This window comes from Schistocerca serialis, chromosome 11 (assembly GCF_023864345.2).
Source record: "Schistocerca serialis cubense isolate TAMUIC-IGC-003099 chromosome 11, iqSchSeri2.2, whole genome shotgun sequence".
Classification (NCBI taxonomy): Eukaryota; Metazoa; Arthropoda; class Insecta; order Orthoptera; family Acrididae; genus Schistocerca; species Schistocerca serialis.
Window position 1 is genome coordinate 169,747,438 of NC_064648.1, and position 14,945 is coordinate 169,762,382.

The following is a 14,945-nucleotide window of genomic DNA, read 5'->3' on the forward strand; positions in this document are numbered from 1 at the left end:
AGCTGCCTGTGATGTAATTCGCAACACACCGGGGGTATTTATCAGGGTGCGTCAGAACCTTGTTCTCCGAAATCATGCTTGGACTGCGGTTAACTGCCGACAGTTTCAGCATATTTTGTAAGATACAGTACAAATGGTACGCCCGTTGTCGCAATGATGGTATTAGCACTTAATTAATGCAAATAAAAAAGTACACACCAGTGTGATTTTATTCCTCTTATCTCGTTAAGCCGGCTCCTCCGAACCCAGGTTTCCTACCTAAAATTGTTCACCGAGGTACGCAACCGACTCTGCTATAGATCTAGCGTGCATTTTTGTGTTAGCTGTATGTAATAAAATGCCTCGTTTCCGAATATCTCTGTAAATTCATGAAACACGTTAGGAACACCCTATTTCTCGGCACTTTTTAGCCGTGTTACAGACGCGAGTTTCACTGCGGAACGGAGAGCAGCGTCAGCCATTTTCATACTGCGCATTGACAGCGCGACAATCAGAGCACAAAAACACAGAAACTGTGACTGTAGATGATGTTCGAAATAAAAGCTACGTAGCTAAAGCGTGATGAAGAACAACGTTGAATGCTGTTCATACATTTGAATGTCTTGAAGTTTCATGTAACGTAACTTAGGTCCTACGTATGTATTACGTACATTGGTCCTACTTCCAAGAGCGTAACAACGCCGGCGTGCGAATACTGAGGCTGCCGACGAATCATCGCGTTTATGTTTGTGTACACTAGGTTTATTCTTACGATGAGCGGAATATACAAACGTGACACACAACTGACTGTCCCGTGTGCTGGCACACAATGCGGGTAGCCGGGCTAGCGTAACTAGTCCACTTGCTGCAGCCGGTCCGGCCGGTGGTGGCCGATCGGTTCTAGGCGCTACGGTCTGGAACCGCGCGACCGCTACGGTCGCAGGTTCGAATGCTGCGTCGGGCATGGATGTGTGTGACGTCCTTAGGTTAGTTAGGTTTAAGTAGCTCTAAGTTCTAGGGGATTGATGAGCTCAGAAGCTAAGTCCCGTAGTGTGGTAAACAGTTGAAAGCACGAGGTAAATGGACGCCTGACATTACCGCCCTGCGGTAGCTTACATTCTCGACAGATCAGTAGCGTTTATACAGACCTTCTGTCTGTTGATTTATGTTGTGCCTCGGACGAAACTCCGACTGCAGGCAGTTGACGGGACAGCCGGCTAGCATAATGTTTCCTGTCACCTCCGGTAAGTGGACCGCTCATGTCCACCCCGGGTGCCTGACCTGATTGCAAGGTCGCTAACATGGTACCCCACGAACTATGGAGAAAGGGCAACAGGCTAGATTCCATATGTCCCATCAATCGGTATCTCCTTTCACACAAGTTCAGCCACGGATTTCCCTTTCCTCCAATTCTTTTCAGCACTCCCTCATTAGTTACTCGATGCACTGACCCACTTCTAAGCGTTCTCATTGTATTGGAAAATAAAAAAAAAAAAATAAATGGAGAAGAGGGACCGTGAAAAAGGGAAAGAATGAAAGAAATGCAGATCGGACTTTGTATTACGGAAAAGCTATCGGACTTCGTTATTCGGAAAAGCTATTGTTGGGGTGGTCCTTGTGGCGTTTTTGAGCAAAAGTTAAACAAATTTTCGCTACAAAAGTTATTGGAAAGAAACAGAGAATAACAGAATGTAACTGACAGGGGGAAGTGGCGTAGACGAGAGATCATCCTTTACCAGATTAACTTATCTTCTTTCGGGCGGCGTCCACGTCTTCAAAAATCTCCTTCATTTCAGCGTGAAAAAATCTGCTCCGAAATCTTGTAATAGTCCAGGGATCACTAATTTATACCAATTAAAATCATCTTGATACTGTATGCAATTTAATTCACTTTGCTACTTCCATCCACCGAATTTCTTAATAACTTCCACAATGTCTACACATTACAATCAGATCAAGATTAGCCATTAAGTTTTTACGTCAGCATCCGATCACGCCTGCCTTAAGCTACCGCTATCAACAGACAAATGAAACGAAAAAAAAACAAAAAACGGATAGAAAACAAAAAAGTGTTACCATTTTAGTATTTTCTCTGCCGTCGAGCGCTGATACCGCTGCGACGGGATATTTTTTATCTGAGGGAACGAGTGTAGCGCGGCGAAATTCAAAGTCCCGCTACATCATGTAACACCAGGTTTCTGTGGCTCCCGTTCTCTTCTTCTCTGTGCCGTTTGTCGTTCAAGTTTCACTTCTACACAAGGCTGCACCCCCGACAAACACCGACGAAAAAGACTTGCTAACAATTACAATGCTAGCGAGTCTCACAAACTTTTCTTGCTATGGCGCGTCAACATTTAATATCTTCTAAACCTCAGCCATCATATTTTACCGGCAAAATATGGACACATGAAAAGAAGTTTTGCATCACTCGGGTTCACGGAACTCCTAAAGATAACCGTCGACTGTGGATATTGTATGACAGACAAACTCCCTTTGACTGTTCACAGATGTCACTAAACCTGCCCAAACATGTAAACAGCCGTACACGAGCAGCGCCTGTTAGACGGAGGGGGTCCGACAGCCGATCAGTTGCAGTCATTCCACCAGGGAGGAGGTACACGACTCGTGTTGTCTGTAGTTCAACCATGCCGCGGTTCGATCGCGTCCCCATTGCTACTTTGTGCCAGGAAGGGCTCTCAACAGGGGAAGTGTCCAGGCGTCTCGGAGTGAACCAAAGCGATGTTGTTCGGACATGGAGGAGATACAGAGAGAGACAGGAACTGTCGATGACATGCCTCGCTCAGGCCGCCCGAGGGCTACTACTGCAGTGGATGACCGCTGCCTACGGATTATGGCTCGGAGGAACCCTGACAGCAACGCCGCCATGTTGAATAATGCTTTTCGTGCAGCCACAGGACGTCGTGTTACGACTCAAACTGTGCGCAACAGGCTGCACGATGCGCAACTTCACTCCCGACGTCCACGGCGAGATCCATCTTTGCAACCACGACACCGTGCAGCGCGGTACAGATGGGCCCAACAACATGCCGAATGGACCGCTCAGGATTGGCATCACGTTCTCTTCACCGACGAGTGTCGCGTATGCCTTCAACAGGACAATCGTCGCAGATGTGTCTGGAGGCAACCCGGTCAGGCTGAACGTCTGGGACACACTGTCCAGCGAGTGCAGCAAGGTGGAGGTTCCCTACTGTTTTGGGGCGGCATTATGTGGGGCCGACGTACGCCGCTGGTGGTCACGGAAGGCGCCGTAACGGCTGTACGATACGTGAATGCCATCCTCCGTGTGATAGTGCAACCGTATCGGCAGCATATTGGGGAGGCATTCGTCTTCCTGGACGACAATTCGTGTCCCCATCGTGGACATCTTATGAATGGCTCCCTTCAGGATAACGACATCGCTCGACTAGAGTGGCCAGCATGTTCTCCAGGCACGAACCCTATCGCACATGCTTGGGGTAGATTGACAAGGGCTGTTTAGGGACGACGCGACCCATCAGCCAGTCCGAGGGATGTACGACGAATCGTCGTTGAGGAGTGGGACAGTCTGGACAAACAGTGCCTTAACGATCTTGTGGACAGTGTGCCACGACCAATACAGGCATGCATCAATGCAAGAGGACGTGCTACTGGGTATTAGACGTACTGGCGTGAACAGCAATCTGGACCACCACCTCTGAAAGTGGTACAACATGTATGGTCGTACAACATGAAATGTGTGGTTTTCACGAGCAATGAAAAGGGCGGAAATGATTATCTAGATTTCTAGTCCAATTTTCTGTACAGGTTCCGTAACTCTCGGAACCGGGGTGACGCAAAACTTTTTTTATGTGTAAATAATACACTTTGAAAAAAGCTTACTTGTCAGCCCCCCCCCCCCTCTCGCCTCATGTGGTGTGTACGTGTTTCTGTCGCCACAACACGACGCCGGTTACCTCGACAAGACGCTCCAGCCGTGTGCCCCGTTTCTCTGCCGGCTACGGCAGGCTCACACCTTGCGGTAGGTCACGGGGCCGAGAATTCCCCGCATTCCCGCTGGTGCGGAGTTCTGCACTCGGGACACGCGAGACTAAAGGGCCCATTCCATAAATTGACCGCGCGCGCTCCAAGCCCGGCTGTGGCAACTTGCCTCGCCGATCGGATTTAGACTTGAAAATATCCGTGCCCCGGGCTCGGCATCGGTCCTGCTTTGCGTCTTCACCACTTCTCAGGGAGCCCGCATCTCGTGGTCGTGCGGTAGCGTTCTTGCTTCCCACGCCCGGGTTCCCGGGTTCGATTCCCGGCGGGGCTAGGGATTTTCTCTGCCTCGTGATGGCTGGGTGTTGTGTGATGTCCTTAGGTTAGTTAGGTTTAAGTAGTTCTAAGTTCTAGGGGACTGATGACCTCAGATGTTAAGTCCCATAGTGCTCAGAGCCATTTGAACCATTTGAACTTCTCAGGGTTACTGTTTACTTGCTACCGGCTCTTTACTTCAAGACCCCTCGGCGTATTCAGGCCGGTTGAATTTCGCTAGTTATTTCTGCAGTCACCTACCATCCATTGTCCCAGTGACACAGGGTTTGCGTATTAAAGATATAACCCGCAAAGTATTCGGAGTGAAGCACCTAAAACTCGCACCGGAGATATTGCGGACATGGAAACACCTGTTAACGTGCGGTTTTCGCACAACGGTTTGGTACTCAAGCACTGGTTCTGTTAACCAAAAAACAGATTGTAAGTCTTATTACAAAGTCTATTTTTCAGGAAATACATATTTTTACACTACTGGCCATTAAAATTGCTACACCAATAAGAAATACAGATGATAATCGGATATTCATCGGACAAATATATTACAATTGAACTGACAACTGATTACATTTTCACGCAATTTGGGTGCATAGATCCTGAGGAATCAGTACCCAGAACAACCACTGGCCGTAATAAAGGCCTCGATACGCCTGGGAATTGAGTCAAACAGAGCTCGGATGGCGTGTACAGGTTCAGCTGCCCGTGCAGCATCAACACGATACCACAGTTCGTTGACAGTAGTGACTGGTGCATTGTTACGAGCCAGTTGCTCGGCCACCATTGACCAAACGTTTTCAATTGGGGAGAGATCTGGAGAATGTGCTGGCCAGGGCAGCAGTCGAACATTTTCTCTATCCAGAAAGGCCCGTACAGAACCTGCAGCATGCGGTCGTGCATTATCCTGCTGAAATGTAGGGTTTCGCAGGGATCGAATGAAGGGTAGAGCCACGGGTCGTAACACATCTGAAATGTAACGTCCACTGTTCAAAGTGCCGTCAATGCGAACAAGAGGTGACCGAGACGTGTAACCAATGCCACCCCATACCATCACGCCGGGTGATACGCCAGTACGGCGATGGCGAATACACGCTTCCAAGTGTGCGTTCGCCGCGATCTCGCCAAACACGGATGCGATGATCGTGATGCTGTAAACAGAACCTGGATTCATCCGAAAAAATGACGTTTTACACCATCGCAGGCGCTCCTGTCTGTGATGCAGCGTCAAGGGTAGCCGCAGCCACGGTCTCCGAGCTGATAGTCCGTGCTGCTGCAAACGTCGTCGAACTGTTCGTGCAGATGGTTGTCGTCTTGCAAACGTCCCCATCTGTTGACTCAGGGATCGAGACGTGGCTGCACGATCCGTTACAGCCGTGCGGATAAGATGCCTGTCATCTCGACTGCTAGTGATACGAGGCCGTTGGGATCCAGCACGGCGTTCCGTATTACCCTCCCGAACCCACCGATTCCATATTCTGCTAACAGTCATTGGATCTCGACCGACGCGATCAGCAATGTCGCGATACGATAAATCGCAATCGCCATAGGCTACAATCCGACCTTTATCAAAGTCGGAAACGTGACGGTACGTATTTCTCCTCCTTACACGAGACATCACAACAACGTTTCACGAGGCAACGCCGGTCAACTGCTGTTTTTGTATGAGAAATCGGCTGGAAACTTTACTCGTGTCAGCACGTTGTAGGAGTCGCCACCGGCGCCAACCTTGCGTGAATGCTCTGAAAAGCTATTCATTTGCATATCATAGCATCTTCTTCCTGTCGGTTAAGTTTCGCGTCTGTAGCACGCCATCTTGGTGGTGTAGCAATTTTAATGAGCAGTAGTGTAGAATGGAACAATGCCTATTGACATTAACAAACTAAAAGTAGGGTGAATCAGAATGCCAGTGGTGTTTGTTGCATGATTCTAGAGCGAGACGTTTACGAGATACCGTATGTTGAGAAACTGCCACAGCTCTTGCAGTGAAGTTGAGACACGATGCGCGATGACGTAGGTCCCCGTTGGCGAACCGGAGACAGAAATGCGAATTCGTACGATGGATGATTCTTGTGAGTTGAGATTGCCCGGATATGCAGTAGTTGTTAAATCTTACCCCATCCGCATCGTACACACCACCAATTGCGAGGAAACATTGTAATTATCGGTCTTCTGGTACGTTGTTCGCTCGTTGCTATGGAGTTGTTGAAGCTGTATGAAGAGAGTTCCACAGATACTCTTTGATCACGTCTGAGTGAACCTACGCCGTAATGTTAAAAAAAATGTTCAAAAGTTCTCTTTTCAATTAATGAAGTAGTAGGTGTTTTGATATTGAGATTAAATTGTCCCTGCTGAACATTCGTTTGTTAACTATTATTGATTAAATCGTTTAATAATGTAGTCCACGCTAGATATTTCACTTGGAACGAACAGTTTATTGTTCCTTGGCCACTAAATACTTTATAACTTTCGCACCACACGCAGTTGGTTGGTAAAGTCAGTTGTTGTTAAAATTACGTTTCTTGACAATTGCGACAACTTGACTCGTCACCGTAATTGTATGATCTTCCTGAAGTCGTGTAATTGTGTGCTACTCGAGACTAATAAGACTGTAGTCCTATGATATACTATTCACTCTTCTTTTAGTTCCAACTGTTTGAAAGTCAAGTCCAATATTCACTAGTTTCGTCAATAAAGTTCAATTAGCCCGTTGTGCACGGTTGAACGCGTCCGTCAGTTCCTGTCTGCGCTTTTAGAAAATCAGTTTCCGAAGTTGGTGAATGACGTCACGCAAGAAACACTTCTGAGCGCGAAACAATCTCGTCGCGTTCCGGACTCTCAATAACTAAGACAAGAATTGTTCTCGCACGTCTTTACAGGACGAAAGAGCATTGTAGGCGCATTAAATTTATTCGTTGCGCTTCCAACTGTCTTCAACATAAAAGTTACCTCTGACTAACATCACGTTGTACTTAGCTTTCAAGTTGTTAATTGCGATTATCACTTGGATATTTGTCCATTAATTAAATCTGAGGTTTCTTGCTCCTCTTTTCACAACAAAAACTCTCAGTGGTGTATAATGTTGTTGTTATCAAAACTTCTTGCTGTTAGCTTATCGGTATACATGTCGTATTTGCCAAGGTAAGTCTTCCCTACTTCATATTACGATATTCTGTCTTAATTGACTTCAAGCGCGTTGTTGGGGTCTTATACTATAGTTGAATTCTTTTATCTTGGCGGCTCGCGCATGCCCGCCCTGACGCGGGAGATTGCTGCGTTGCCAGTTGTACGCGCCAAGAGAAGCAGCGCCATAGTATAGTATAGTATAGTATAGTTCGCAAACTTACGTTTAGGGGGGAGCGCGCAGTTTATGAAGTGTTGCCACCACGGCCGCATTATCCCTTTCGCTGCTACAGAGACGTGCTCCCCGCATTTTGTCGTCACTGCATTGCTCGCCTGTGCAGACACATCGTGTTCCGACTGTTTTGACATACTTATCATTCGATTTCACAAAAACTATTTGGCCCAAAAATTTGATTTCTACTCATCTTCTTGACTGATACCTTCCCCCCATAAATGACTTAATTTTGTTTCGATCTTCAACGCAGTTATTGTGCAGCATTAAATGTAGTAAACCATTGCACGAAATTTTGAAGAGTTTGCAGAGGTAAAAGTCCATAGCGTATACTTCCCGTATGGTCGATTTTAGTTCCGACAGTGTTGAGAATGAAATGTGGACAAGATACCTAAATTTCATATAAAATTTACTGTATAACAATACCTCGTTTAATTTAAGTACCAGATAGGTGTCGTATGTAATATTGAGAAATATTCGTCCGCATCTCGTGGTCGTGCGGTAGCGTTCTCGCTTCCCACGCCCGGGTTCCCGGGTTCGATTCCCGGCGGGGTCAGGGATTTTCTCTGCCTCGTGATGACTGGGTGTTGTGTGACGTCCTTAGGTTAGTTAGGTTTAAGTAGTTCTAAGTTCTAGGGGACTGATGACCATAGATGTTAAGTCCCATAGTGCTCAGAGCCATTTGAACCATTTTTTTGCGAAATATTCAGTCTTTCGCGACTGTAATAAAACTTTTATTTATACCGTAATCATTTACCTTTTTTCTAAAAAGTTCTGATTAAAACAAAGTTGGCGAAGTACACAAACCTGAATAGTGGACGTAATAAAGCGTAGAAACTAAAATATATTGTCAATGAGACGCAGTGCGCAAACAATTTGTGTTTGTCACAACGGACAGCAAATACTTGCCAAAACATAGACCAGCCGACGGAAACATTGAATATGACGTTGCCAAAGCAGCGAAGCTAAGAATTGCGTCAGACAGTCAAGTATCTCGGCAACGTACGAGCCGAAATTCTGCTGTAAATAGTAGTTTTAATACTGTCGCAAAAGAACATGTCTCAATATGAATAGTAAAACAGCGACTGCGGAAGAGAAGATATACAAACAAAACAGACAACATGAATATTGTATGTGTGCCTTTTCATGGTTTTTAATTGCCGTGAAAAGAAATATTGGAGTAGAAAATTAGAAAAACCGAAAACTTATTATGATTATAATGAAGAGACAAAGCACTAGAAATTTTAAAAAATTACACTCAAGCGAATAAAATTCATGAAGTAAGACACTTCGATATTGTTTTTAATAAAGAAAATATTAAAAACCAAACGAGGTTTGAACTCAGAATCTTTCACATAGCAGCCAAACACCTTAACCATTACGCTAACGCAGCTAGCCATTCAACAGAAATCCTGGAGGACTCTAAAAATATCACACAAAATACCGACAAACACTGTTGGTATGACTATGAATTACTGACGTTTGGTCGAAGTACAATAGGAAATAAACAATTACCGCTGTTCTCTATTGCGAAAAAGCGGTTCGTGAGAATGATACAAACACCTTTCCATGCTATCGCCTGAATTAGGAGGCTTATTGCTTGTTTGGTTTAATTAATTAATAGAATATGAAGCAGTTGGTATAAAGAATGCTTTTTCCAAACTTTCTACAAAAGAAAGCCTGCTATCAAGACATTGCTTCTGTTCAGTTACTTTATTTATTACTGAACGTTTCTAAAACTGAAGCCACTTGTCCGTGCTCTGCACTGCAGTCGAGCTCTGGCAACGTCGTTCTCTGTTCATTGGCTGACTGTTTTGTGACGTCAGATGCGCAGAACGGACCTAAACTCGGCCGCCGTCGTAAATGACGCGCACATTAGTCACTTAGTGTGTGTCAGTCCAAACAGTAGGACGTCTGTGGCCGATGCGGTTTACCAGTGCATAAAAAGCCATCATGCTAATTCTGTATGGAGAGTGTAGGAAGGACGCAGTTCGTTCTCGTACGGTGTATGGGCCAAGATACCTCAGTCGATGTAAACCATCTCGGCAATTATTTATCAATTCCTTCATCCACATTGGTGTTGTAACAGCTTAACAGTAGGAAACAAGCGATTTCAGAAGAGGGTGGAAATCTGTGTTGTTGTTGCTCCTGTTGCATTTCATCCGCACGTCAGTTCCCGCAGGTGGCCGAGCGGTTCTAGGCGCTTCAATCTGAGGTTCGTATCCTGCCTCGGGCACCGATGTGTGTGCCGTCCTTAGGTTAGTTAGGTTTAAGTAGTCCTAAGTTCTAGGGGACTGATGACCTCAGATGTTAAGTCCCATAGTGCTCAGAGCCATTTCAACCATTTTTGTTAGTTCCTGTGCAAGTGTTCGCGGAGGTGACATGAGACAGCCAAGTGTCCAGCGCTTTCTCCATCGACAGGGGTTCCATACTTATCACAGCTCTCTCCATCAAGAGCTGCATGGAAGCGATATAGAGAATAGTGTTAATTTCTGCACATCGGCATTGAGACAGGATCCTCCAGATGTATCACGCACCTTCTCTAGTGATTTTTGTGTCTTCGTCGCCGCTGTAGGGTCTTGCACCAGGGGAAGCAGGAGAGAGCAAATTGTTTGGTGGCAGGAATCCCCTCTCTATAACACAACTGCACACATGTATTAGCGGGATTCCTTATGTACCAGAACAGAGAGCTACTTACACTATGTGATCAAAAGTATCCGGACACCTGGGTGATAGTGACTTAGACGTTTGTGGCGCCCTCCATCGGTAATGCTGCAATTCAGTATGGTGTTGGCCCACCCTTAGCCTTGATGACAGCTTCCAATTCCTCAGGCTTACGTTCAGTCAGGTGCTGGAAAGTTTCTCGGGGAATGGCAGCCCATTCTTCACGGAGTGCTGCACCGAGGAGAGGTATCGATGTCGGTCGGTGAGGCCCGGCACGGAGTCGGCGTTCCAAAACATCGCAAAGGTGTTCTGTAGGATTCAGGTCAGGACTCTGACATCCCTGTAATGGACTGGCCTGCACATTTTCGTGTAACCACTTCGCCACAGGCCGTGCATTATAAACAGGTGCTCGATCGTGTTGAGAGATGCAGTCGCCATCCTCGAACTGCTCTTCATCAGTGGGAAGCAAGAAGGTGCTTAAAACATCGATGTAGGCCTTTGCTGTGATAGTGCCACGCAAGACAACAAGGGGTTCAAGCCCCCTCCTTGAAAAACACGACCACACCATAACACCAACGCCTCGGAATTTTATTCTTGGCACCACACGCGCTGGCAGATGACGTTCACCGGGCATTCGCCACAGCCACACCCTGCCGTCGGATCGCCACATTGTGTACCGCGATTCGTCACTCCACACAACGTTTTCCCACTGTTCAGTCGTCCAATGTTTACGCTCCTTACACCGAGCGAGGCGTCGTTGGCATTTACGGGCGTGATGTGTAGCTTATGAGCAGCCGCTCCACCGTGAAATAAGTTTTCTCACCCCCCGCCTAACTGTCACAGTACTTGCAGTGGATCCTGATGCAGTTTGGTATTCCTGTGTGACGGTCTGGATAGATGTCTGCCTATTACACATTACGACCCTCTTCAACTGTCGGCGGTCTCTGTCAGTCAACAGACGAGGTCGGCCTGTACGCTTTTGTGCCTTACGTGACCCTTCACGTTTCCACTTCACCGTCACATGGGACCTAGGGAGTGTGGAAATCTCGCGTACAGACGTACGACACAAGTGACAGCCAATCACCTGACCACGCTCGAAGTCCTTGAGTTCCGTGGAGCGCCCCATTCTGCTCTCTCACGATGTCTGATGACTACTCAGGTCGCTGATATGGAGTACCTGGCAGTAGGTGGCAGCACAATGCAACTAATATGACAAACGTGTGTTTCTGCGTGTGTCCGGATACTTTTGATCGACAGCAAGTGCAAAACTGCTGAGCACGTATGGGTTGAGGACAAATGTAAGAATTCAGAACACTAGGGAAAAGACAAATGCCGTCTACAGGAAGATTGAAGAGACCTTTGGGGAAAAGACAGCTCACATCGAGTAGTCGTTCGAAGCAAAGAAGGGAAAGCAGAAAGGTGGAAGGAGTATACAGAGGGCCTATACAAGGGTGAGCGGCAGTATTATGAAAATAGAAGAGGACTTGGATGAGAAGGCTTACATGCTACTGCGTCAAGAATTTCACACAAGTCGGAAAGACAAAACAAGACCCGAGGAGTAGACAACATTCCGATAGAGCTACTGATAGCCTTGTGAGAGGCGGCCATGACAAAACTCTTCCATCTGGTGTGCAATGTGGAGGAGGCAGACGAAATACCCACTTACTTCGAGAAGAATGTAGTAATCTCAATTCCAACGAAAGCAACTTCTAACAGTTGTGGAAATTACCGAACTATCAATTTAATATGTCGCTGTTGCAGAATACTAACACGAATGCCTTACACGAAAGTGGAAAAACTGATAAAAGCCGGCCTCGGGGAAGGTGAATTTGGCTTTCGGAGAAATGTAGGAACGCGCGATGCCATACTGAACGTATAACGTATCTTGGGAGACAGGTTAAGGAAAGGCAAACCTAACTATATAGCATTTGTAGACTTAGAGAAAGCTTTTTCCGATGTTGAGTGGAGCACTCTCTTTGCAATTCTGAAAGTTGCAGGGATAAATACAGGGAGCGAAAGGCTGTTTACAACTAGTACAGAAACGAGATATCAGGAGCACGAAAGGGCAGCAGTGGCTGAGAGTGGCGTGGCGTGTTTGTAGCCTATCCCCGATGTTATCGGATCTGTTCATTCAGCAAGCAGTGTAGGAAACAAAAGGAAAATTTGGAGTAGGAATTAAAATCTATGGAGAAGAAATAAAAACTTTTGAGGTTTGCCAGGGACACAGTAATTCTGTCGGAGACAGCAAAGGATCTGGAGGGCAGTTGAACGGAATGGACAGTGTCTTGAAAGGAGGATATAAGACGAACATCAACAAAAGCAAAACGAGGATAATGGAATGTAGTACAACTAAATCAGGTAATGCTGAGGCAATTAGGTTAGGAAATGAGACACTTAAAGTAGTATAGGAGTTCTGCTATTTGGGGAGCAAAATAACTGATGATGGTCGAAGTAGAGAGTATATAAAATGTAGACTGGCAATGGCAAGGAAAGCGTTTCTGAAGAAGAGAAATTTGTTGACATCGAGTATAGATTTAAGTGTCAGGAAGTCGTTTCTGAAAGTATTTGTAGGGAGTGTAGCCATGTATGGAAGTGAAACATGGATGATAAATAGTTTGGACAAGAAGAGAATAGAAGCTTTCGAAATGTGGTGCTACAGAAGAATGCTGAAAATTAGATGGGTAGGTCACGTAAGTAATGAGGAGGTATTGAATAGAATAGGGAAGAAGAGGAGTTTGTGGCACAACTTGACAAGAAGAAGGGACCGGTTGGTAGGACATGTTCTGAGGCATCAAGGGATCACAAATTTAGCATTGGAGGGCAGCGTGGAGGGTAAAAATCGTAGAGGGAGACCAAGAGATGAATACACTAAGCAGATTCAGAAGGATGTAGGTTGCAGTAGGTACTGGGAGATGAAGAAGCTTGCACAGGATAGAGTAGCATGGAGAGCTGCATCAAACCAGTCTCAGGACTGAAGACCACAACAACAGACCTGAATTTTTTTCTGGAGAAAGAAAAATTTTCGTTTATGGTTCAAATCTCTTAGGTGATTCTTTAATGATTTTAGGTGCAGGTTTTTTCCAGATATGCTTACCTATCTTGAATACATATTTTCAACTTTTGGCTTCTTTCTAAGTGTTAAAATAAATATTTTTGAAATATTCACTGATGTCTTAAATAAAATAATAATTTAATTAGTACGTTGCAAAAAAAAAAGATAGTAATATTCACTTATACAGTGCAGGATAAGTAACTAACTTCCTTGATTTCTGTCGGTCACAAGGTGCTAACACCGCTACATCCACTTGTTGATGTTTTTACAGTGATGCGCAACAGGTGGCAGCACTTGTGTCTGACGGAAATACTGAACATTTACAAATGTGCACACGAGGTTTCAATTCAGGAAAAATATTTCTATTGCAGCTAATACAACTAAATGTTGATGTATACAATTGTTGGGAATGGGTCTGAAAAAGTTAGAAGTTTGATTTATAAAGCGTAATAAAATTAAATTCCAGTGTTAGGTTAAAAGCACAGAATTGCCTGAGATTTTACGAAATTGCTGAATTTCCCTGTGGTGTCACCGCCAGACACCACACTGGCTAGGTGGTAGCCTTTAAATCGGCCGCGGTCCGTTAGTATACGTCGGACCCGCGTGTCGCCACTGTCAGTGATTGCAGACCGAGCGCCGCCACACGGCAGGTCTAGAGAGACTTCCTACCACTCGCCCCAGTTGTACAGCCGACTTTGCTAGCGATGGTTCACTGACAAAATACGCTCTCATTTGCAGAGACGACAGTTTAGCATAGCCTTCAGCTACGTCATTTGCTACGACGTAGCAAGGCGCCATATTCAGTTACTATAAGTACAGATAATATTGTGACTCATGTACAATCAAGAGCGACGTTTATCGTTAATGGATTAAAGTTAAGTATCAAACTAATTACGTCCGCTTTTCTGAATTCTCATTCCTTGTCATGTTCCAGACCTCACGTCAGTATAGTCCTTCCCTCCTCACGCCAGCCTGCGTGACCTAAAACGCGTACATTTCGGCCTCCACTAGTAACACGGTGTTGGCACTTCTGCCAACACGACATTCCCTGAGGTTTCGTTGTTTTTTTTTCTGGGTAAAATGGAGTTCCGTGAGGATTCCAGGTTTTCCAGGGGTATCGGCAACCTGATGCTCTGCGGAGTGGAACATTTTGACTCCGAAGGTTTGCGACACCCCCGTGGGGAAGGGAAGACCCGGGAGCTGAAAGTCTGCGACAGATCGGATAGCTCGCAAGGGCCCTCTGCGGGCGTTGTTTGGCGCCTGGCTCGCCCTTAAGGGCCGGGGAGGGCCCTCAGGGCTGCGGGGCGTGCCCTATCTGCCCTGCCGCGCGCCGCGCCGCCACGACCTGCCCTTCGCGGTCGCCCTTTGCGCAGGGCGCGTCTGGAACCAAGAGGCAGGGAATACTACAGAGAGGCAAACTCGACAACCCTTGACCATGTATTATGTTGTCAAAACAAATGGGCCATGGTAGATAAACCGCGAAAAGAATACACAACTGTTAACGTTCAGCAATTACGCTGAACAATGTATCTGATCGTATGGACTCTAAATCACAGAGGTTGCCAACCTGTCTCTGACCATTACCTCTGTGTG